The sequence below is a fragment of the Phyllostomus discolor genome, chromosome 5 (genome assembly GCF_004126475.2).
Source record: "Phyllostomus discolor isolate MPI-MPIP mPhyDis1 chromosome 5, mPhyDis1.pri.v3, whole genome shotgun sequence".
NCBI classification, from domain to species: Eukaryota; Metazoa; Chordata; class Mammalia; order Chiroptera; family Phyllostomidae; genus Phyllostomus; species Phyllostomus discolor.
Window position 1 is genome coordinate 91974445 of NC_040907.2, and position 23603 is coordinate 91998047.

The following is a 23603-nucleotide window of genomic DNA, read 5'->3' on the forward strand; positions in this document are numbered from 1 at the left end:
TGCTGCTTTTAAGATTCTCTCATTGTCTTTAATATTGGGTAAATTAATGATGATGTGCCTTGGTGTGTTCCTCTTTTTGTCCAACTTCTTTGGGACTCTGGGCTTCCTGGGCTTCCTGGACTTCCTGGAAGTCTATTTCCTTCACCAGATTGGGGAAGTTTTCCTTCATTATTTGTTCAAATAAGTTTTCAATTTCTTGCTGTTGTTCTTCTCCTTCTGGTACCCCTATGATTCAGATATTGGAAAGTTTCAGGCTGTCCCAGAGAATCCTCAGCTTCACTTCATTTTTTGGGATTTTTATTTCTTCGTTCTGATCCATCTGGATGCTTATTTCTTCCTTTTGTTCCGAATCATTGCTTTGAGTCCTGGTTTCCTTCCTGTCATGGTTGGTTCCCTGAATATTTTGCTTTATTTCATTTTTGATATCTTCCATTTGTTCTTTCATTTTTTCGACCAAGCTCAGTCAGTTCTGTGAGCATTTTGATTACCAGGGCTTTAAATTCTTCATCAGATAGGTTGGCTATATCCTCATCACTTAGCTCTCTTTCTGAGATTTTGTTCTGTTCTTTCATTTTGGCTCTATTTCTTTGTTCAGTGCCCCTGTTAAGTTATAAGGGGGCAGAGCCTTAGGTATTCACCCAGGCAGGACAAACCTCCTTGCTGCACTGCTGCACTGCTTGTGGGGGAAGAGCCAGAGAAGGAACAATGTAGCCTCTCTGCTCATCTCTAGTGCACTTTTCAACAAACTCTCCTGTGAGACTGAGAGTTTCTCCCACCACAGCGACCACTGTAGTCCACAGCCACCTCTGAGTCTCAGTTTCCCCTTAAGTCAGCCCCTCCCTCACAGCCTGCTGCCACCCTGAAGCCAGCCCCACCCCCACAGTCTGCAGCCTCACTGAGGGTTTTCTCCATCCTCGGGCCTTACCAGTCTGGTTGTTCTGTTTGACTGTTTCTGTAATTCCATGGTTGTCAGAGTTCTATGCAGTTTGATTTTCTAGTGCTTCTGGTTGTTTATTGATTTTAGATTGGTTATTGTCCTCCTTTTGGTTGTGCGAGGAAGTGGAGGGTTTCTACCTATATCTCCATCTTGGCCAGAACTCCCTGGTTGAGGGCTTTAGATGGAAGGCCTCTATTCTTTGCTGGATGTTAGCTAGGGGCCACACTCAATTCCTTGCCATGTGGACCTCTCCATGAGGAGCTTACAACATAGCAGCTGGCTTCATCAGAGCAAGCAAACAAGCACCAGAAGAGAATGAGTACGTGAGTATGATGAGACTCACTGTTTTTATAATCTAATCTTGGAATTGCATCTCATTACTTTTTTTCCACAGAGGCAAATTACTGGGTCCAGTGCACACCCATGTGGAGGGGATTACAGAAGAGTGTTAATATCAGGGGGTTGGGATGATTGGGGCTATCTTAGAAGTCTACTTGTCTCACCTTGTTTGAAAGTGTATGAGCAGGCACAAGCAGTGAGAAATGCCTTGGACCATTTAGCATAAAGTCATGAAAAGCAGATGATGTGGGGATGAACAGAGAACCACACAAATAAGCTATATTTGCACAAAGCATTCCATATTTAGAAAATGTGATAAATTGCATTAATGGCCCCAATTCTGTATCCCAATATTCACACTCTTTTTCATGTGACTTTTCAGTTTCTCTCACTAAAAAGGTACAGTATATTTCCCCATCCTTTGAATTTTGTCTCAGTCATGTTTGCTTGCTTTGACCAATTGAATAAGGCAAATATGATGATGTTCCAGTTCCAAAACAAGTTCTCGGGAGTCTTGTGTATCCCCTTGTCTTCTTGTACTTCTGCCATTGCTATAGCCGAAGGACAAACCCAGGCTGGTACACTGATCCCAGGAGGTGAATGACAGCTATACAGAGCAAAGGCACCCCTAACACAGCCAAGATCGGTCAACCTCCAGCCAGCCACAGACTTACGAATGAGCCTAGGTGTGACCAACATGATAGCTAATAGATGCCTGTTGTTTTAAGCCACTCAATTCTGAAGTTCTCTATTGTGCTAGAATAAGCAATTAACACACTGTGGAAAAAAGGGAATATCAGCATTGTTAGCTGTCCTTTGCTAACAATCTCAGGTTGCTTGGGAGAAGTAAATGAAAAGGTCCAAAGGCATAATCTACAGAAACAACTACAAGTCCTGCAAACCTGAAACATTATTTTGGCTTCTCTCAACCTTGTCCAAAGAACATGTGCCTTGTTTAAGGAAAAAGGAAGGTGTCTTTTTAAAAATAAACTAGCACACAACAATGAAATATTAGAAACAGAAATCAGGGGGAAAGTCCCATTTGATATAGCAGTAAGAAAAATAAAGCACCCAGGAATAAACCTAACCAAGGAGGTAAGAAACCTATACTCAGAAAACTAAACAACACTGAAGAAAGAAATCAAGGAAGACACAAACAAATGGAAGCATATACAATGTTCATGGACTGGAAGAATTAATCTCATCAAAATGTCCATGCTACCCAAAGCAGTTTATAGATTCAACACAATCTCTATCAAAATACCAATGACACATTTCACACATATAGAACAAACATTTCAAAAAATTTTATGGAACCATAAATGACCCCAAATAGCTGTAGGAATTTCGAGAAAGAAGAGCAAAGTAGGAGGGATCACAATACTTGACATCAAACTATATTACAAGCCACGATAATCAATGGCATAAGAACAGACACATGGAACAGAACACAGAATCCAGAAATAAACCCAAGTCTCTGTGGTCAATTAACATTTCACAAAGGGGGCAGCAGCATAAAATAGAGTAAAAATAGCCTCTTCAACAAATGGTATTGGGAGATCTAGACAGCTACATGCAAAAAAAAGTAAACTCAACCACCAACTTATACCATATACAAAAATAAATTCAAGATGGATAAAAGACTTAAATATAAGTTGTGACACCATAAACGTTCTAGAGAAGAGCATAGGGAGGAAAATCTCAGACATTCCACACAGCAATTTTTTCACTGATATGTTTCATTGAGCAAGGGACATAAAGGAAAGAATAAACAAATGGGACTTCACCAAAATAAAAAGCTTCTGCATGACTAAATAAAACATCAGCAAATTGGAAAGGGAACCAACCATATGGTAAAATATATTTGCCAATGATACCTCAGACAAGGGTTTAACCTCCAAAATATATAAAGAACTCACCTGACTCCATTCCATGAAGACAAATAATCCAATTAAAACATGGGCAAAGGACCTGAACAGACACTTCTCCAAAGAGGACATATAGAGGACCCAGAGACATATGAAAGGATGCTCAACATCACTAGTCATCAGAGAGATGCAAATTAAAACCACAATTAGATACTACTTCATACCAGTCAGAATGGCCATCATAAACAAATCAACAAACAAGTGCTGGCAAGGTTGTGGAGAAAAGGGAACCCTGGTACATTGTTGTTGGGAATGCAGGCTGGTGCAGCCACTGTGGAAAACAGTATGGAATTTCCTGAAAAAACTAAAAATGGAACTGCCTTTTCACCCAGCAATTCCACTACTTAGATTATACCCTAAAAACCCTGAAACACCAATTCAAAAGAACCTATGCAGCCAGTGTTCGTAACAGCACAATTTAAAATAACCAAGTGCTGGAAGCAACCTAGGTGCTCATCAGTAAATAAGTGGATCAAAAAACTGTGGTACATTCACACAATGGAATACTACACAGCAGAAAGAAAGAAAGAAGGAGCTCCTACCCTTCATGACAGCATGGATGGAACTAGAGAGCATTATGCTAAGTGAAATAAGCCAGGAGGTGAAAGACAAATGCCATATTATCTCACCTATAAGTGAAGCCTAATCAACAAAACAAACAAGCAAGCAAAATATAACCAGAGACACTGAAATAAAGAACAAACTGACAGTAACCAGAAGGGTGGGGGAGAGTGATAATATGAGGATGAAGTAGAAAGGTCATCAGGGAACATGTATAAAGGACCACTGGACAAAGCCAAAAGAGGGTAGGATTGAGAGTGGGAGGTGGAGGTGAGGGTAGGTGCAGCAATGGGGATGTGGTGGTGGATAAATAGAGACAACTGTACTTGAACAACAACTTTTTTTAAAAGGACATGGAAACTATAACAAAAGAACGAGTTCAAAATGAAGAATAGATTAACTGAAATGAAGAATAATACATTAGTGTAGTTGAAAGCAGAGGATCAAATCAACAATTTGAAACATAAGGAAGTGGAAAGCACCCAATTAGAACAGCAAATAGAAAAAAGAATCTAGAAAAATAAGGATAGTGTAAGGAGCCTCTGAGACAACTTCAACTACACTAACATTTGCATAATGAGGGTGCCAGAAGGAGAAGAGAGAGCAAGTAATTGAAAATCTATCTGAAAAAAAAATGATATAAGAATTCCCTAACCTAGTGGAGAAAATAGACATAAAAGTCCAGGAAGTGCAAAGAGTCCCAGACAAGACAAACCCAAAGAGATCCACACCAAAACACATTATAATTAAAATGCCAAAAGTTAAAGACAAAGAGGGAATCTTAAAAGGTAAGAGAAAAGCAGTTAGTTACCTACAAAGGAGCCCCCATACAACTGTCAGGTAATTTCTCAACAGAAGCTTTGCAGGCCAGAAGGGACTGGCACAAAATATTCAAAGTGATGAAAAGCAAGAACCCACAACCAAGATTACTCTACCCAGCAAAGCTATCATTTACATTCAAAGGACAGATAAAAAGCTTCTCAGACAAGAAAAAGCTCAAGAAGCTCATCAGCTCCAAATGAATATTACAAGAAATGTTGAAGGGCCTTCTTCAAGAAGAAGGGGGGAAAAAGATCAAAAGTAGGAATAATAAAGTGTCAACAAATACATATCTATTAGTAATTACTTTAAATGCAAATCAATTAAATGCTACAATTAAAAGGCGTATGGTGACTGAATGGATGACCTTCACATAGGCTGTCTACAACACACTCACTTCTGATGCCATACACAGACTGAAAGTAGAGGGATGGATGAAAATATTTCAATAAAATGTAAACAATAAAGAAAGCTGGGATAGCAATACTTATATCAGAAAAAATAGACTTCAAAAAAAGGATATAAAAAGAGGCCAAGAAGGACCCATGAATTTTACTTCTCTGTATTTATCCAAAGAAACCCAAAACACAAAATTGAAAAGACATATACATTTATATGTTCATTGCAGCATTATTTACAATAGCCAATGTATGGAAGCAACCTAAGTGGCCATCAATATATGAAAGAATAAAGAAGTGGTACACATATACCATTGTATGATGATATATCATACATAAGATATGTATGATGATGGATGAATATGATTTAACCATAAAAAAGCATGAAATCTTGCCATTAGCAACAACATGGATGAGCCTAGAGGGTATTGTGTTAAGTAAAATAAGTCATGTATAGAAGGACAAATGTCAGATGATTTCACTGATATGTGGCACCTAAAAACAAAACAAAACAAAACAAAATAAATGAACATGCAGAACAGGAACAGACTCATAGATACAGAGAACATTTTGACAATTCCCACACAGGAGGAGGGTAGTGGGAATGAGTGAAAAAGGTAAAGGGATTTAGAAACATAAATTGGTAGTTACAGTCACAGGGATGGAAAGTACAGCATACAGAATGTAGTCAATAGTATTGTAATAACTATATACAGTGTCAGATGGGTACTAGGATTATTAGGATGACCACTTCATAAGTTATATAAATGTCTAATCCTGGGGATATACATCTGAAACTAGTATAATATTGTACATCAATTGTAATTTAAAAATTAAAAATAAAAATATTTTTTTAAAAAGGAACTACTGGATAGCAATCTTCAGGCAACAGAGAGAAATGGAATCACTATAGTGAAAGGACTAGTAAGGAGTGTTAAAACCACTGAAATCTCTAAGACCTGAACAAAATGTGAGAATTGTGGATTAAAGAACAGACTTCTACAATTTTAAGCTATGAAGATGTAAAAATTTTATGATTAATAAAAATTAAGATGGGAAGGAGAAAGTAAGAGGTAATACAATTATGCTAATTTCCTCTTTAAAAAAATTAATAGCATTTGGTAAAATGAGGTAATTTAAACCTGATAGCAAAGAACAAAGCAGTAAGTATACTTTGAAAAGTAAACATAATTATTAAAATAACCATATGAAAATACATAATTAATTAAAGTGGGGTGATAGGAAGAAGTATGTGAAACAAGAAATTAAATATATTTCAATTGCTCATCCTACTTCTGTATAAAAGATATTCAAAGAAAATGAAATTGGTATATCAAAGAGATATCTTTACACTCATGTTTATTGCAACATTGTTCCCAATAGCTAAATTATGAAAGTAAACTAAGTGTCCATGAACAAATGAATAGTGAAAGAAGATGTGAGAGATGCATATACACACACACACAGTTATATTATTCAGGCACAAGAAAGAAGAAAATCTTGACATCTGTGACAACATGGATGAACCTGGAGGACATTACGCTAAGGGAAATAAGCCAGACACAGAAAATTAAATAAATACACTATGATCTCAGTTATTCATAGAATATGAATTCTACTTATATCATGAAATCTATTGTTTTAAAAAATCAAATTCATAGGAGCAGAGAGTAGAACAGTGTTTACCAGGGTCAGAGAGAATATGAAGTATAGTGAGGGGGCAGATGTTAGTCAAAGGGTACTAAGCTGCAGTTACTAGGAGGAATAAGTCTAGAGATCTAATGCATAGGGATAATGACTACATTTAATAATATTATACTAAACTCTAGAAACGTGCTAATAGAGTAGATTTCAAACAACTGAAAAACTACAATGACAGAAATAATTTAGAAAAGTGTCTCTAATACAAAATCATTAACCATCCTACATAAAAACAAACGACTGCATTCCCCAGGTCTAGCTTACCTAAAACGTACATTGACACAGCAGAATCAAGAAATCACAATTACAGGCACACAGGTATTACTACTCTCCAGCAGCAAGCTGTGCAATTCATTTTCTCAAATCAGAATAGAATAATATTTTGCTTTTCCTCATTTTAATTGACATCAGTAGCTGTTTTCTGCTCTGAGGTTTGAGTGGATTGGCCAAAAAGTTAGTTTTGGTTTTTTCCATATAATGGCTTTAGTAGCACTAAGCTGTCTTTAACTTCATTGGAAACACTTTCATCAGATGTATTGTGACAGCTGTCATATCAGCTTGCATTTTTTAAAAAATTATCAAAATTGGTGAATTTTTGTGAAGCCAGTTTAATATTGAAGATAGAAGAAAATATGCAACATCTTCAGCATATTATGATCAGCATATGAAGATAATAACATCAGCATATGAAGATAACATCTTCAGTTATTATTTCAAGAAAGGTAAAAACACAACTGAAATGAAAATGCAATTTTATATACTGCATACAATTATGCAGTGTAAGGAGAAGGTGCTGTGACTGATGGAACTTGACAAAAGTGGTTTGTGAAGTTTTATGCTAGAGATTTCTTGCTGGACAGTGCTCCACAGTCAGGTAGACCAGATGAAGTTGACAGCAATTGAATCAAGTCATTAATTGAGAACAATGTTCTACCACACAGGAGATATACTCAAAATAGCCAACATACTCAAAATATCCAAATCAATAAAATTATTGGTGAAAATGAAAATTGTGTCTTTTTTTACAGGAAAACACATATGGACTTTCTGGTCACCCCAATATTTACCTTGGAATGGTGTATAAGAACTTTTTCAAAAGCAAAGTTTTCTTCTTAGAAATTTAACACCTTTACAATTAAGATTTCCATTGGTCTTAGGATATAGTTTATGTTATTACCATTAAAAAACAATTTAAAGTAGTATTTTTATGAAAGTATTTTTAAACAAAGATTAAGATGATTCTTCCAGTCTGTTAATTCATGTTCCTGAGACAACCCCAACCTTGGCATGACCTTGCCAGTCACATACTGATGACAGGCTGGATGAGGTCATGTACAGTTATTTGTATCACTGTGTCCAGGTCTGAATAAATATAAATCAAATCTGCCCTAAAATACATGGAAAATAACAAAGTAACCATTTGTAAAGCTAATTAAGTGATTTATTTCTCAGCCTATGCTTGTAAAAAAAGGAAACACACATATATATTCCTTAGTGTATATATATACTTTTAGTATATATATATATATATTCCTTAGGGTATATACACACACACACATGTATATACATATTATTAGTATATATATTCCTTAGATATATATTACACATATATACATATACTGTTAGTATATATATTCCTTAGTGTGTATATATATACACACTAGTATATATACTACTATATATATACACTAATACTAAATATACTAGTATATATACTAATATATATCTATTCCTTAGTGTGTGTATACACACACACACACACATATATACACTATTTTGTGAAACAAAGGTGAAAAGGAATTCATGGTGTCATGGTTAAAATTGGGGCATGTTTATCATTATTATTGTTGTTATTATATATTTGAGTAATGAAGAATGTTTGGATATAATTTAGGGCTATTTACTCCCTGTTTGTAGTCCATTGTTTCCATAGTTTTATTCATAATAGCTTCAAACTGGAAACAACTGGAAAGTCCCATAACTTTAGAATAGATAAATAGATTATTTGCTGTGTTTCTTGATTCTGCTGTATCAATGTATTTCATAGGTAAGCTAAACACCAAAAGAAAGAGATGTGTTATACTATGGAAGAAAGGGGAATGCTGAGAAAATAAATGGCCAAAGTGACTGGAAATTGCCACTAGAACAAGAAAAAAGCAAGTTACCTGAGCGAAAAGAAAAACAGAGGGCATTTGGCTGCACAAGGCCCCAACATGATATGGAACAAGACTTTAAATCCAAAATAAAGAAATTAGGTGTGTAAGAAAGTGACTTTCTAATCAAGCTTGTGTATCAAATCAGGATTAGCTTAAATTCTGCTTAACAACAGTGAAGGTTTTCTGAGAACAGCACCAAGTCATGTTTATATCTTTGAAATTTTCCTCCATATGTGTCACTTCAAATCATGTCTGGTGACATTGGTTGCTTAGCTATTTTATAGAAAACACATAGTATAGTGGAAAGAACAAGCCCAAACTGTCAATCTCTCCTAACTGAAACATAACTTTCCAGCTGAAAGCAAGTTATTAAAACTCCCTGAGCCTCAGTTGCCTAATCTATGAAATGAGAATAACAATAAACCGGGTTGTACTGAAGATTAAAGAACTGAGCATATAAAAGACACTTAATAAACAAGTGCTTTCTTCTTTCAGTCAATAAAGTTATCTTATAAACTTCTAAAATGTAGACGGGGAAGGAAGGATTCTGAGGTCTGTTTTTCTGTCTCTGTCTTTCCTCCAGCTCCTCCTCTCTTACCTGGTAAATGAGTCCAAGCATCCAAGTGTTTATGGTTATCATATGACAACTACCATAGTTACAAATTTGGATTCTTTGAATGGAAAACAAATATCATGAAAGTTGACTCTGTGGAGCAAAACCTAAAAAAAATACAGTGAAAACAAAAATTATTTAGTGCCCCTGGTGAATATACACTCTTTAGAAGGAGGATAATATTGAAGGAACAATAATGTGTGGATCAAATTGGGGCTATACCAGATGCTCAGCAGAGAAGGGTATATCTCCTTTTCTATTAACTTCCAACCAAATTTAACTTATGTACAAACATGTAATATAACTCTCATTAAATAAGAAAAACTTATATAGTCACAGAATTTTAAAATTAAGACCTACAGCTTAAATTATAAGCCCTCAGCCTATATAAATGACCCCTTGCCTACTTGAATGAACTGTAATATACAATCAAAATTTTCAGATCTTAAAGGTAGGGAGATGATCCAGTTTTTACCAATTCTAATTTAAGCTTATTGTTCCTTTCTTTCAGCATGGTGTCAGTCAACTGAAGGAAAATATCTTTCTACCTAATTACTACCACTGATACTAAATAAGATGATTCTGAATTTGTGCTTCAATGCTTTAAAATTGTCCTGGAACATATTTGCATTGCACCAATGAATTAACTCTAAGTGCATCAAGGGATCACCTTATTCTTCAAAAGGGCCCATTCTCTGCTCTTTCCTTTGTTCATTTCTCTTTCTGATAGTTAATTAAAAATAGGTCCATTTTTGAAGAGTTTCTTTTTTTGTCTCAAGTCAGATTTATCACCTTACCCACAATAATTGTACCTTCTTATAACTTCTCTTTTTCTCATCTTTGTGTCTCCACCCTTTCAGTTACTTAAGTTACTTCTTGACTCATCTCTTTTTATTGCATTACAGGAGTAATGAACTACCAAGTCCAACTGATTCTACCAATGGAAAAGCACCTTTTTCTTCTCACTGCCAAAGAACTGCATTAGACCTTCATCATCTTCTGACTTGTATCATTCACGATAGTTTTTTTTTCCTAGAGATTCTACTTCAAGTTTTTTTTCGCCTTCATTATTCTACTACTTCCAGATTATAATTTCTAAAGCATAATACGGAATAAATAACTTCCTGCACACTCACTCAAAATACTTTATGACAACAGTTTGGCTCTTCAGAACACTTCAAAGGCACCTAAATAAATATTTTTAAGGCCCATGATTAGATAATCTCATTTTTCACTTCCAGACTTTTCTCCAAGCTACTACTTTTTGCCTGACATAGCAAAAACTTCACAGTGCTTTCCCACCTCTGTTCCTTTTCTCTTCCTGCTGATTCTGTATATTCTGTTTCTTCTCCACCTCCCCTTACTAGCTGAAATATTAGCGATGCTTTAAAATCTGACAGAGATCCTGTAAAGGATTATCTGGCCTCTGAAGTTAGAAATAATTTTGCCTTCCTTTGAGCTGCCATATCATACTGAATTTCTCTTTCCAGACTAAACTGTTTGTTAGAGTTGTTTATGTACATGTCTATATTTTGCTATTAAACATAGATATTCTCCTCAGAGTCAAGATCCACCCAGTGGGAGATAATTCTCTGTGAATCTTGTACTTACACACATCTTCAAGCAGAGGCTCTGGCTCCATTTGTTTCAGACTACTTTTCCAAAGATGTTAGCAGAGTGAAAATCCTTGGAAATACAGAGGTAGTGTCTCCCTTCAGGGTTTACTTTCTTTAATAAAGATTCGGGCTTCCTAAATTCAGAGTTTCTCTCCTGTAACACACTCCGCTGTATATACAGGTATCACCTGGCCATTTTTACATTGTCCTTGGAAACTGGGGCTCAGGGAACTGGCACAAAAACTGATATTCTAGCTACTATTATTATGGTGAAAAGTCCTTTGTCTCTGACCCAGGAGTCTCATGCCTTCTGTCAATATCCATGAAATTACAGCAGACTATGGCAGATAGAAAGACTCTAAAGCGGCCTCTATAGTCACCATATTTTCATATTAATGCCCTGTGATGTCCTCTCCCCTTTAGTGAGGGTAAGAGCTGTGATTTGCTTGTAATCAAAAAAGTATAGCAAAGGTGACAGGATGTATGTGATTATATGTACATGATTGTTATGTATGTTTGTAATGTCTATCTTACAAGGAGACTCCCTAGCTATCCTTGAGAAAGCAATGTCCATTTTGAAAAGGTCCACATAACAAGGAACTGAAGTTTTCCAGCTGAGAACTAGCTGAAAGAAGGAGGGCTTTGAGGGATAATTGACGGCAATTGAGGGAAGTCCATGGAAATCAGCAGTAAACATGTTGACCCAAATATATGGTTAATCAGGCAATAAATGGTACTCTGCTTTATTGCCTGTCAATAAGGAGGAATTGTTCCCAAACCCTCAACCCAATGGTTATAGGCCCAGTCCCAAGAATCAGATTCTAAGATAGGCAGCTGAACAGTGACTTGGTTATTCCTAACTCTCCTCTGAGAAGGGAAACTTGCTCACCAACCTCGTAGTTGGGTTCAGGTCTGCCCCACTGTTTTAACTAATGCTAAGATTCACCTTGCAGGGGACACAAGGTGCTGACTTCTTTCAGACGACTTTTATAGAGACACCCACTTTTACTGTGTATTAAAGTAGGGAAATTTGCAACTACCGTGGGCAGAAATCCATAGCATTGTAGTCATACCTGAAAAATGGCAGAAGTCCCTGTGGAGGAAACTTTGTTCCTCACCCCATTGCCTGAAGCACAGCTGATCCTCAGTGGGACCCTGGGGACATGGGCCTGATTCATAGACAGTTAAGCTACATTGAAGCCTAGTTCTGTCCATATGGATGGACGTTTAAAACATGATGCTAGTAAAAAAAAAAGCCAGTCACAAAAGAGAATATATCATATGATTTTATTTATATGAAATGTCCAGAATATCTAAACCTGTAAAGACTGAAAGTAATTAGTGGCTGTATTGGGTTGGAAATTTGGGAGGATAGGGCCAGTTGGGGAGGGAATAGCTACGGGATCCAGAATTTATTCTTGAGATGATAAAAATGCTCTAAAATTTATTGTAGTAATGTTTGCACACATCTTTGAATATAAAAAACCATTGAATTGCACATCTTGAGTGGGCAAATTCTATGGTATGTGAGTTGTATCTCAATAAAACTGTTTTATAAATTTATGAATGAATACATAATGTGCATGACTCAATTTCTACATACCTCAGTGAGACAGTTTAGTCAGTAAATGTAGTTGGTCTCAGAAAAGGATTATCTTTTCTCAGAGGCTTCTTATGCAATGATCAGATAAAAACTGTAGAATATTTTGAAAATTTAGCACCACACCCCCACATTTCCTAGGCATGATGGTTGTTTTTTCTTTCCCTTATTGGCAACCTCACTCAGGCTGGCCTGCTTGGTTCAGCCTCTAGGTGGTAGCCTATAGAAAATGGAATAAAGCGTTAAAAGTTAATTCTAGTCCAGCCACATGGTTTCTCTTATTGAACTGAAGTAGTCTTAAAAGCATAATGACCACTTGCTTGCCAATTCCCTCTAAAGTGGTTCACATGGTTCAAAGTGGGAAGTTAACTGGCCCCTGTACATTTCATTAAAATGTCCTTGTCTGTATTATACCTGACCTGACCAAAAAAATTGTATGGGTTAAATAGGAAATGAGTGGAATAAAATTGAAGTTATATCCCTGGAATGGGGGCACACAAATTTGGGGAGGCATAAGTTGATTGACAACCCCAACACCTGGGAAGAGAACAACTTAGGCCTGGGGAGGCCCAAGGGAGGGGTGCATATTAATAATCTTTGTCTTTCAGAACTAACCTCAGAGCCTTCTTCACTGAGAAAAACCACTTTCATGTAGCTCTCCCAAACTGTTGCAAGCAACCTAAATTTAACTGATTATTAGGTCTGACATCCTCCATCTCCAAAATTTGGTCACCATTCTCCTTGACTTTACTGAGAATTCTATCAGAAACAGAAAGGCATGACTGTACTTCCCTGCACCTCCCACACAAAACACCTGGCACCGTCTCTAGATGCTTTTCCAACCCCCATGCCTATAGTTATTGATTGATTGATCATTCCAAGAGACACACAAATTACATGTGGCTGGTGGCATGAACAAACAGGACAGGTTTGATTCATTGCCCTTAGGGAGTCCCTTCAAAAATAATGAAAACTCAATTATTTGAACCTAATAGGGAACCTAAGGCCAATGAGTTGGTTGAAAGACCATACTGGAGGAACTGTCCACCCATGCTCCCAAACTAGTAGAAGTCCAACTTGGGGGTTCCCAAAATCATAAAGAACACTTATTTCCATGGGTACCATATATGGAAGCCAGTATTGATTTGTCTACCTTTTGAAAACGTGGTGACTTGCACCATAGCTATAGAGATCAGGGTGCTTGGGAGGTCATGAGAAACCTTTAGGTGGTTAAGCAAATGCCATCAGTGGATCATGTCACTTTCAGATGACTGTGTAACTTTCTCTTAAGGAACCCATAGGGGGTTACTCAAGGCAGCATTCCAGAGTGGGTACTGACCTGTTACTTATGCTCACTCTTTGGGCAGTTATTCCTACAATAAGAGTGATCCAATTAGAAAAGGTAATATGAACCTCGATTCTGACTTTAGCTAACATACTCACCACCAACACCTTGGCCTTGGAAGACATTCAGTTCAGTGCAATTCACTGGCCAGTGTTGTTATGGATAATAAATTTCTATAGGCTTCCTCCTTGCAGGCCAAGAGAAAGTGTGCAATCACCAATACATCCTACTGTACCTGGATTAATGCTTTGGGCAGAGAAGAAAAGCCAAAACGGAAACTAAAGGAGAAAGCTATCTGACTTTCTAAGGTAGATCTCAATGATTCATAGGGTTTGTTCCATGTGTTGAGTCTAGGACCCTTGAAGTCATGGGGGTGGGAGGGTCAGTACTGCAAGTTGGCCTCATCATGCTGTCAGGCAGTCCTATTGACAGTGGAGAGTGCTGCTGATAAGTTTCAATTTTATGCTATATAAAACAAATTGAATTGACTCAGTCCCAGCTCTGTTGCTCAGATTAATCAGAGTGGCACACTCATGGGTAAATTTACTAGAAGTTAGGATGGCTTAGAAATGAGGTGAATATTATTAGAAAACTTTTTTAGTGTCGCAGGTTCGATTCCCAGCCAGGGTACATGCCTGGGTTGCAGGCCATGACCCCCAGCAACCACACATTGATGTTTCTCTCTCTCTATCTCCCTCCCTTCCCTCTCTAAAAATAAAATAAATGAAATCTTTAAAAAAACATTAAGATTGGATTATAAAACATTTAAAAAAAGAAAAGAAAACTTTTTTTATGGGTCTCTCTTATTTCTGCACTTGACTGTTTCATTTCCAGGATGTTTGTATAGTGAACAGCTTTGGAAGACAGGGATAGTGTCTCCCTTCGGAACAAGGGGCAGTTCTGCTTACAGTACAGTACAATAAGGATCAGGTCTCCCTCCAGGACAAAGGGCAGGCATGCTTTGCTGTTTATGAGAAAAAAGTTCAGGTTCCCAAAGCACAGGGTTCATCTCTGTAATGCAACCTACACATATACAGGTGTCACCTGGCCCTCTTCATGGTGCCCTGAGAGAACTGGGATTCAGGAAACCAGTGCAAATTCTGGCTACCACTATGGCTATGATTAATGAAACCCTTTGTTTTTGACTTAAGACTCTCATGTCTTCTGCCATAAGACACTGTGTCAGGCTAAACTTTTAGAGTTAAGACTTTGTTTACAGGCCCGTTACAGTTCTTGACTGTGCCTGTGGCCCACTCATCTTTGTATACTCCATTCCATCTACACTGGATGAGTAAATGAAGGAACTGATATCTGAAACCATGTAGAGACACCCAACAATGTATACCCTGTCCGCAGGTCAGATCCATGCTTTTTAGGAGACATACACTAAGGTACAATGCAGTGTATTAAATAAATGATTGAATATTGTCTATGGGGGAGAGGGGGGGAAGATTACTTCCAAAGTATATTTACACACAGAAAAAAAAAATCCTCAATATAGCAAGCCTATTTATTTCAGTTCTCATGAAAGTTTCCCTAAGTCTCGCAGCCAAATTAATTGTAGCTTGATCCTAGCAAGCTCTAATAATGCTAAAATTGATGCATTAGTATCCAGCATAGTCATCTTCTGCAATAAAAAATTCTCATTCTCATTCTCTTTCTATTCTATTTTCTCTCTCCCCTAATGTCTCTGTATTCTTAAGATTCTTTGCATACAAAGAAAAAATAACAATAGCAATGTTTAAATCCTAACTTAAAAGCTTATCAGAGTATCTCCAGTAATAACCTCATTGAATATATATGTAATACCAGTCACATTAAGAAGAAAAAATTTATTTATCTCACATGACTATTTTCCTCCTAGGATAAAATGCTTGCTGGCTTTCTCACCTTATAGAAGAACTAGAAAGACAATATGTTGTCTACTTTAAAGTAGTCTTTTTAAAACTTTTATTTAAAAAAAAACAGTTATCAGTGGACCAAAATAAGTTTGGAAAAATGATTTGTCTCAGTTCAGCATCAGTCAGATAAACAATCTCCAGCCACAGTCTGAAGCTGCGATCCAGTGTGAAGTGGCTTGAAAAAGAGAGGGTTAGGCTGGGCACAGTCAACGGAGAGACTGAAAGAGAGCATGGACAGCACAGCAGGAAACCACCTAGTGTGGGTGGCTCAGCAGTGGCTCCCTTCCTTCTACCTTACTTCTATACTGTCAGCTTCATTCTGGAGACCGTGCTCCTAGTAGGTGTGCTAGATCCAAGGAAAGTAACATAGGACCAACATTCTTCCCCACACTCGTTGATAATCTTCCTGGGCTTTGGGAAAAGAGGAGAGATATCACCATAGTCAAGTCACAGCTCTTCCCAAGAAAGCGGCCCAATTCCTTTAAAGATTCGTGAGAGATGGTGTTTCCTCCATCCTACTGCCTGCCCATCCCTTCCCTGACCCTGCACCCTTGCCTATCCCTTCCCTTTTGCCCCTTGCCTTCCTGGGTCAAGCACCTGAGAGCTGTTCGGAAGAGAAGGAAGGAAAAAGAGAAGCTCTTGCATTCCATCCAGAAGCGTTGAAGTGACCGCCTCATCTGTCCCACTAGATATTGTGAGGCTTCCTTAATTAACGCTTGTCAGACTCTGAAACCTTCAAATGAAAGGTGCTGGGGAAGTGCCAGATGGTGATTCCTGTAGCTTACCTCACTCTCTTAGGTTTGAAAACCAGCTCAGAATTTTCACACTGTCAAAGCATCTCATGAAACGTAGTACCAAGACACTCTCCTTTAAAATGTCCAGTCTTTTTTTTTTAATTTTTTTAATTTTAATTTTAATTTTATTTTTAAAAATGTCTAGTCTTGTTTTTAGTTATTTCCAATTCTAGGGTCTATGGCAAACACAAGTAATGAAAAGCCTAAGGTGAAAGTATATTCAGCATTAGACTTTATAAAAATGACATCATCTGCATACAGCAAAATCAAATTCCCAGATTAGGCCTTGTACATCCTTCCTATCTTTCTCACTGTTACTTTGTTTCTATGTGAATGATTTCCATTTCCATGAGCAATAATGACTCAGGGGAAAAAATATACACTGTGATTCCCCTTTTGGGTTTCACCTTTAGGGCAGGTGTGTGACTATATTGTTCTTATGGTTAATCTTGTCAGTGAGGATACTTTTTCTCCACTTATTGATTTTACCCATATGTGTTAGGGCAACTGTGAAATCATCATTTGAGCACTAACAATTAGCTGGCAGAAAACTACTAATCAAATCAGTAAGTTGAATCACCGAGCCCCAGAGACTGCTTCATCCTGCTGTAGGATCACATCCATTTCCTTCTGTAACTTGATTACAACAAGCAAGGTTTCAAAAAGTGTTGCAGCCTCCAGGTCACCTTAATAGCTTTGAAAGCCAAGCTCTGCTGCCAACAGGTTTATGTTCTCTCAGAGGATGGGAGAAGAGATAGAAGCTTAGGTTCTCTTGATTTGCAGGAATGTGTGCAAACCAGGCTAACAGAGCTGAGAAAATACAAAGCTTTTTGTGTTTCCTTATCCCTGCCTGGAAGTTCTCAGATGCTGTCAGTAAGGTCAAAGAACAGTCTCAGGCCCATCTAAGCCTGACCAAAACTGATGTTCCATCTAGTGGCTGCTGAGCCCTAGGTGTGCTCAGGCCCCAGCTCACAAAGCTCCTTTGCTAAATACCATACCCTAATACATGAGACTTTTGTCAAAGTTTTCCCAAGAGGGACTTTTTATTCCCTTCCTATCTTCCCAGAGTTTTCTCTTGTTTGGAACTACAACCCCATTTTTGAAAATTCCATGAATGAAAAACCACGAATATTTATTTTAGAAAACATTTGCATTATGGAAGTGGCCACATTTGTTGATTTCTTAAGTAAAGCTGAAGTTCTCTCTCTGTTACTGTATGGTAAACCCCAGGGCTCAATTCAGATAAATGCGCTGTGTTTCACTGCCAAAAACAACATCCGTTTTTTTCCTACAATCACTGTAAACCAACTACCCTAGAAAAACCTGCTTTGTTGTCCTAAAGGAGCTATTATTGTTCAGAGATTTTGTAAGTAAGTAATATCTAAGAGTTGTTCTTCCTTTATTTTATAATTTCTCATTGGGAACTTCAATTTTTATTTATTGTTCCACTTTTAGCACCTGAGTTCTTATGGGATCTACAAAAGTACATATTGAAAAATGCAAATACTGTACAGCATGTGAGTGTCAGATGCACTGAAATTAAATCAAATAGGGGGTGGAGGAGGAACAGAGTGCTTTAAAGCTAACTTTATGGCCCCACGTGGTAGATAAATTGTGGTCTGTGGTAGTTAAACAACAGCTACTTGGATTTAAAATTATGATAAGGATCCCCAGAAGATAACACTTCTTGAAGTAACAGCATTTACCTAAATGCATCTGTTAGCAACCAGCACTGACAAGAATGTTTATGTGAAAGTTCATTCCCATAGTTGTTTGCCTATGTTCTATCATTCCCATCTCTAGTGCCTAGCAATTCGCACTGACTGAAGTTTATGTTTAGGTCCTAGCATAGCCTTTTCTTCCATGTCTAGACAGGCCAATTTCTGCTTCAGCTAGTTGTGGTCCATCATGGCAAGGGAACGTCATCAAGGAGACAGTGCAGGGCTTTGGTGCAGGGGAAGAAACAGCAGGGCTAACACTGGTTTACCAGGGGTCCATTCATTCTAACTCAGACATCCTTAGATTCTTGGTGAGCAACAGTTCTTTAAGAGCTTTACACCCAATAAAATTTAAACTTTTATATATTTCTCTTCATTTATTGTGTAAGAGTTTTATTGCAGACACATAAGAAACCACCCAGATGGAATTTCTGAGAGTGGCAACTACCATTTCCCTCAACACCTCAAACCTGTCTGTGTTCAAAACAGCCTGCCTATTTTCTCTCTCCCTCTACTTACATGCTCCATCTTTTACTCTCTCGAGATCTTGATCTCTGTTCCCTTCCATCACTCTCACCACCGCCATACCTACCAAGGTCCATAGCAGGCAGACTATATGCCAAAAACAAAATCTCTCCTCTGAAACGTTTTTTAGTAAATAGAATTTGCCCAATCCAAGAGAGAAAGCATGAATTCTTTAAACAATTTATACTTTATCTGAAACATGATATGTACTTTAAGGTTATTCAAGAAATCAACTTTGAACTGAAAGTTTCCCATGAAGTTATAGGTATATAGATAAAAATCTACTGGTAGAAGCAGCCTTTTTGCATGACCTGGTGCCAAGAAAAATCTTAATACATTTTTAAATACAAACTGACTTTTGAGACACTTTGCATTAAACTTTAAAAAGTGAGTTAAGCCTGGCTGTGTAGCTCAGTCGGTTAGATCATCCTCCAGATACACCAAGATTGCAGGCTGAATTTGGGGGTTCAATCCCTAGTCAGGGCACATACAAGAAACAACCAATTAATGCAAAAATAATTGGAACAACAAATCAATATTTCTCCTCTTTCTCCGCCCCCTCTCCCTAAAATCAATAAATTTTAAAAAACTAATTAAAATAAGTAAAAATTAGTTAATAAGGAAAAATTATTATTAAAATAATAGTGAACTTTTAAAAATGAAATTAACTGTAAAATTATTTAGTAAATTGAAATATGAATTATTTTACAAATTTAATTTTTTTAATAATAAAAATTTGTTTGTTAATCTTACTGCTTACTCTTTAAAATATGAATAAACTGCCCTGGCTGGTATAGCTCAGTGGACTGAGCTCAGGCTGTGAACCAAAATTTTGGCGGTTTGATTCCCAGTCAGGACACATGCCTAGATGGCAGACCAGGTCACAAGAATGGGGCACATGAGAAGCAACCACACATTGATATCTCTCTCCCTCTCTTTCTCCTTCCCTTCCCCTCTCTCTAAAAATGAATAAATAAAATCTTTTAAATAAAATATTAATAAACTTTCTCCTGAGCCAGGGGAGAGTTCATCTGACAATCATTGGGTAACTTAATTTAAAATGTATTCTTCAAAAACACTTAATAATAGGAAGATGTATACCTCTTCACATAAGCTAAATGGCTGAAGAAACAAGATGGACTAAGTATGCAATTTGATTTAATGTAAAGTAAGTAAGAAATAATATTGATTAATAATTATGAACCTGTTTAAAATACCATTGTGAAGTACAATTTGTTGTAGACTCAAATGAATCTTCAGTATTACTCGTATATAAGCTAAACATATAAACTCTCCTGGGGAAGTTAATTAGATGATAGGGATGGAACCTTCATGAATAGGATTAATACCCTTATAAAAGAGACCCCAGAGAGCTCCCTCAGTCCTCTGTCACTGTGAGCATACAGTAAGAAGATGACTGGCAATACAAAAGGAAGAGAGCTCTCACCAGACACCTATAGTACCAGCACCTTGATCTTGGCCTTCCAAGCCTTCACAGCTATGAGAAATAAATTTCTGGTATTTATAAGCTACCTGTACCATGGTATTCTGTTATAGCTGCCTGAAAGTTTTTAAACACTCTACAACACATTTTTTAAATACAAACCAATAGGAAAAAAAGAACAAAATTTAAACAGAATTCATGAAAGAGGAACTTCAAATCATCAAAAACATGGAAAAAAGGTCAATCTCCAGAATAATTACAGATATGAAAATTCAAACCATGGGATTTCATACCCCTAAGACTGGTGACAATTTTCCAAATCTGACAACGCATTGTGTTGACAAATCTTTGAAACAACAAGGAGCTCTCATATATAGCTGATGGGGTTATAAATTGATGCATACAATTTGGAGAACATTTTGGGCTACATGTAGCAAATTTGAAACTAGTCATAACCTGTGACTCAGCAACTCCAAACCTGGTGAAACTCTAGTCAAGGACTATCATAGCAGCATTGCTAAATAATGGAAAACTGAAATATGCTAAACTCCATCAAGGACATAATGTATAATAACAAGTGATTTATTCGTGAAAAATTAAAAATAGATAAAACATTCTATATATCTACTTATCTATATCAACATGAATAAACCCCCAGAACACAAAGCTGAGAAGCAAAGGGAAGTTGGAAGGACAATAACAGTTCAATAATCTTTATATAAAGTTTAAAACACAGAAGATCCTCAGATAACATCATTTTGCTCAATGTTGTCTTGTTATAACATTAATAAGCTGCTCTAAGAACTTAGTTCTTCTTTATATTGATTAGCTTATGATAACTGGTTTTTGTTATAGATCCTTTTGCTTAAAGTCACAGAACCTATCAGTGATGTCAAATAATGATTTATTGTACATACAAAAGAGAACTATGAATTGCTTCTTACTACAAACGTATTATAAAAATATGTATAAAGATGGTATACACAAAATTCAAGAAATTAGTAGTGATCTCAGTTGCAGAGGGAAGAGAACAGGGGAAGTTAAGTGAAGGCTTAAAAGTTAAGTAGGAGATAACTAAACAGATAGGAGATAGGATGTCAAAACACAGGCATGGTTGTTGAACAGATACAAGGAGTGGTATGGAAAAAAGAAGAGTAAAGATAATATTAAATTACTAACTAGCTTGTGAATAGAGGATGTGTTTGGGAAAACAGAAAGAGGAGAGGGGAAGGCAATGAGTAGGTTGAATGTGTTTAGCAGAAGTTGATTCAATTAGAAAGCCACTAGTAAAAATACCAGTATTTTATATTTGGGGGTGCTTTTCAGGGCAAAACACTTTTATGTATACTTTCTCATAAGCCTCATAAGAAATCAGAAGGTAGACATTATTATTCCTAATAGTCAGGTGTTAAGAAAAATTTTTTAAATTGTGAGATGTGGCATAGGCAAAAAAAAGAACACATGTCCTTTTGCAGTCACATCTAATTTTCCTGGGCACCTACATAACAACTTGCATAATGTGGTCAGGGTTGAGCCTCTCAGTCAGCCAGCTGGAGGTGAGATTCCACCCATGAATGGGCCAACAGCAGTCAAGACCCAATTAAAACAGGGAACCCACACAAAGGACATTACTAGAGCAACCAGTTTAGGGGGTCAAGTGGACTGCACCACTGGGTCCTACAGAACTCCTACTGTACAAGCCCATCCCATGAAGATTGGGTCAAAGTAGTTCTATTGAATACATACAAACAAATACAAATAGTCAATTAAAATGTGTAGACAAAGAAACAACCCCCAAACAAGGTAATAGGAGGAATCTCAAAAAAAAATGAGCTAAGTGAAATGGAGGCAAGCAATTTATCAGACATAGAGTACAAAGTAATGGTTATAAGGATGCTCAAGGAACTTAGTGAGAACTACAAGAAACATAGTGGAACTACACCAGCATGAAAAAGACATAGAAACCATGGATAAGGATCACTTAGAAATAAACAATATAATATTTGAAGTGAAGATTACACTACAAGGAATTAAAAGTAGGTTGGATGAAACAGAGGATAAAATCAATGACTCTGAAGACAAAGTAGAAAAAAAAAACACCCAATCAGAGCAACAAAAAGAAAAAAGGCATAAAAAGAATGAGGGTAGTTTAAGGGAACTATGGGACAACATGAAGTATAACAATATTCGTATCATAGGGGTATTAGAAGAGGAAGAAAGTGAGCAAGAGATAAAAAATCTGTCTGAGAAAATAATGACAGAAAACTTCTCTAGCCTGGTGAAGGAAAAAGTCACACAAGTTAAGGAAGCAAAGAGAGTCCCAATCAAGACAAAGCCCACAACCCACACAAGACACGTCAAAATTAAAATGGCAAAGTTTAAACACAAAAAGAGAATCTTAAAGGTAGCAAAATAGAAACAGTTAGTTACCTACAAGAGAGTTCCTATAAGGTTGTCAGTTGATTTCTCAACAGAAACACATCAGGCCAGAGGGGTTAGCATGAAGTACTCAAAGTAGTGAAAAGCGAGAATCTGCAACCAGGACTACTCTGTCTAGCAAGGCTATCATTTAAGAATGAAGGTGAGATAAACAGCTTTCCAGACAAAAGAAAAAAGTTAAAAGAGTTCATTATCACCAAACCAGCATTTTCAGAAATGTTAAATGGAGGAGGAGGAGGAGGAGGAAGAGGAGGAGGAGGGGGGGAGGAGGAGGAGAAGAACTAGAGAGACAGAGAAATATAAGCATCAAGGAAAAAGAATGGCAATAAATAAGTACCTTTCAAAAATATCCTTAAATAAAGTGGATTAAATGCTCCAATCGAAAAGCATGGATAGGGTAGCTGAATGGATAAGAAAACATGAGCCCTTCCCTGGCTGATCTAGCTCAGTGGATTGAAGGCAAGCCTGCAATCTAAAGGGTCGCTGATTCAATTCCCAGTCAGGGTGCATGCCTGTGTTGTAGGCCAGGTCCCCAGTGGGGAGCCCACAAGAAGCAACCACACAGTGATGTTTCTTTCTCTCTCTTTCTCCTTCCCTTCCCATCTCTCTAAAAATGAATAAATACAATCTTTTAAAAAAATCACGAGCCCTGACTGGTGTGGCTCAGACAGTTGGGCATCATGCTGCAAACCAAAAGACTGCTGGTTCAATTCCCAGTCAGGACACAGGCCTCAGCTGCAAGCCAGGTCCCCAGTTGGGGCCATGCAAG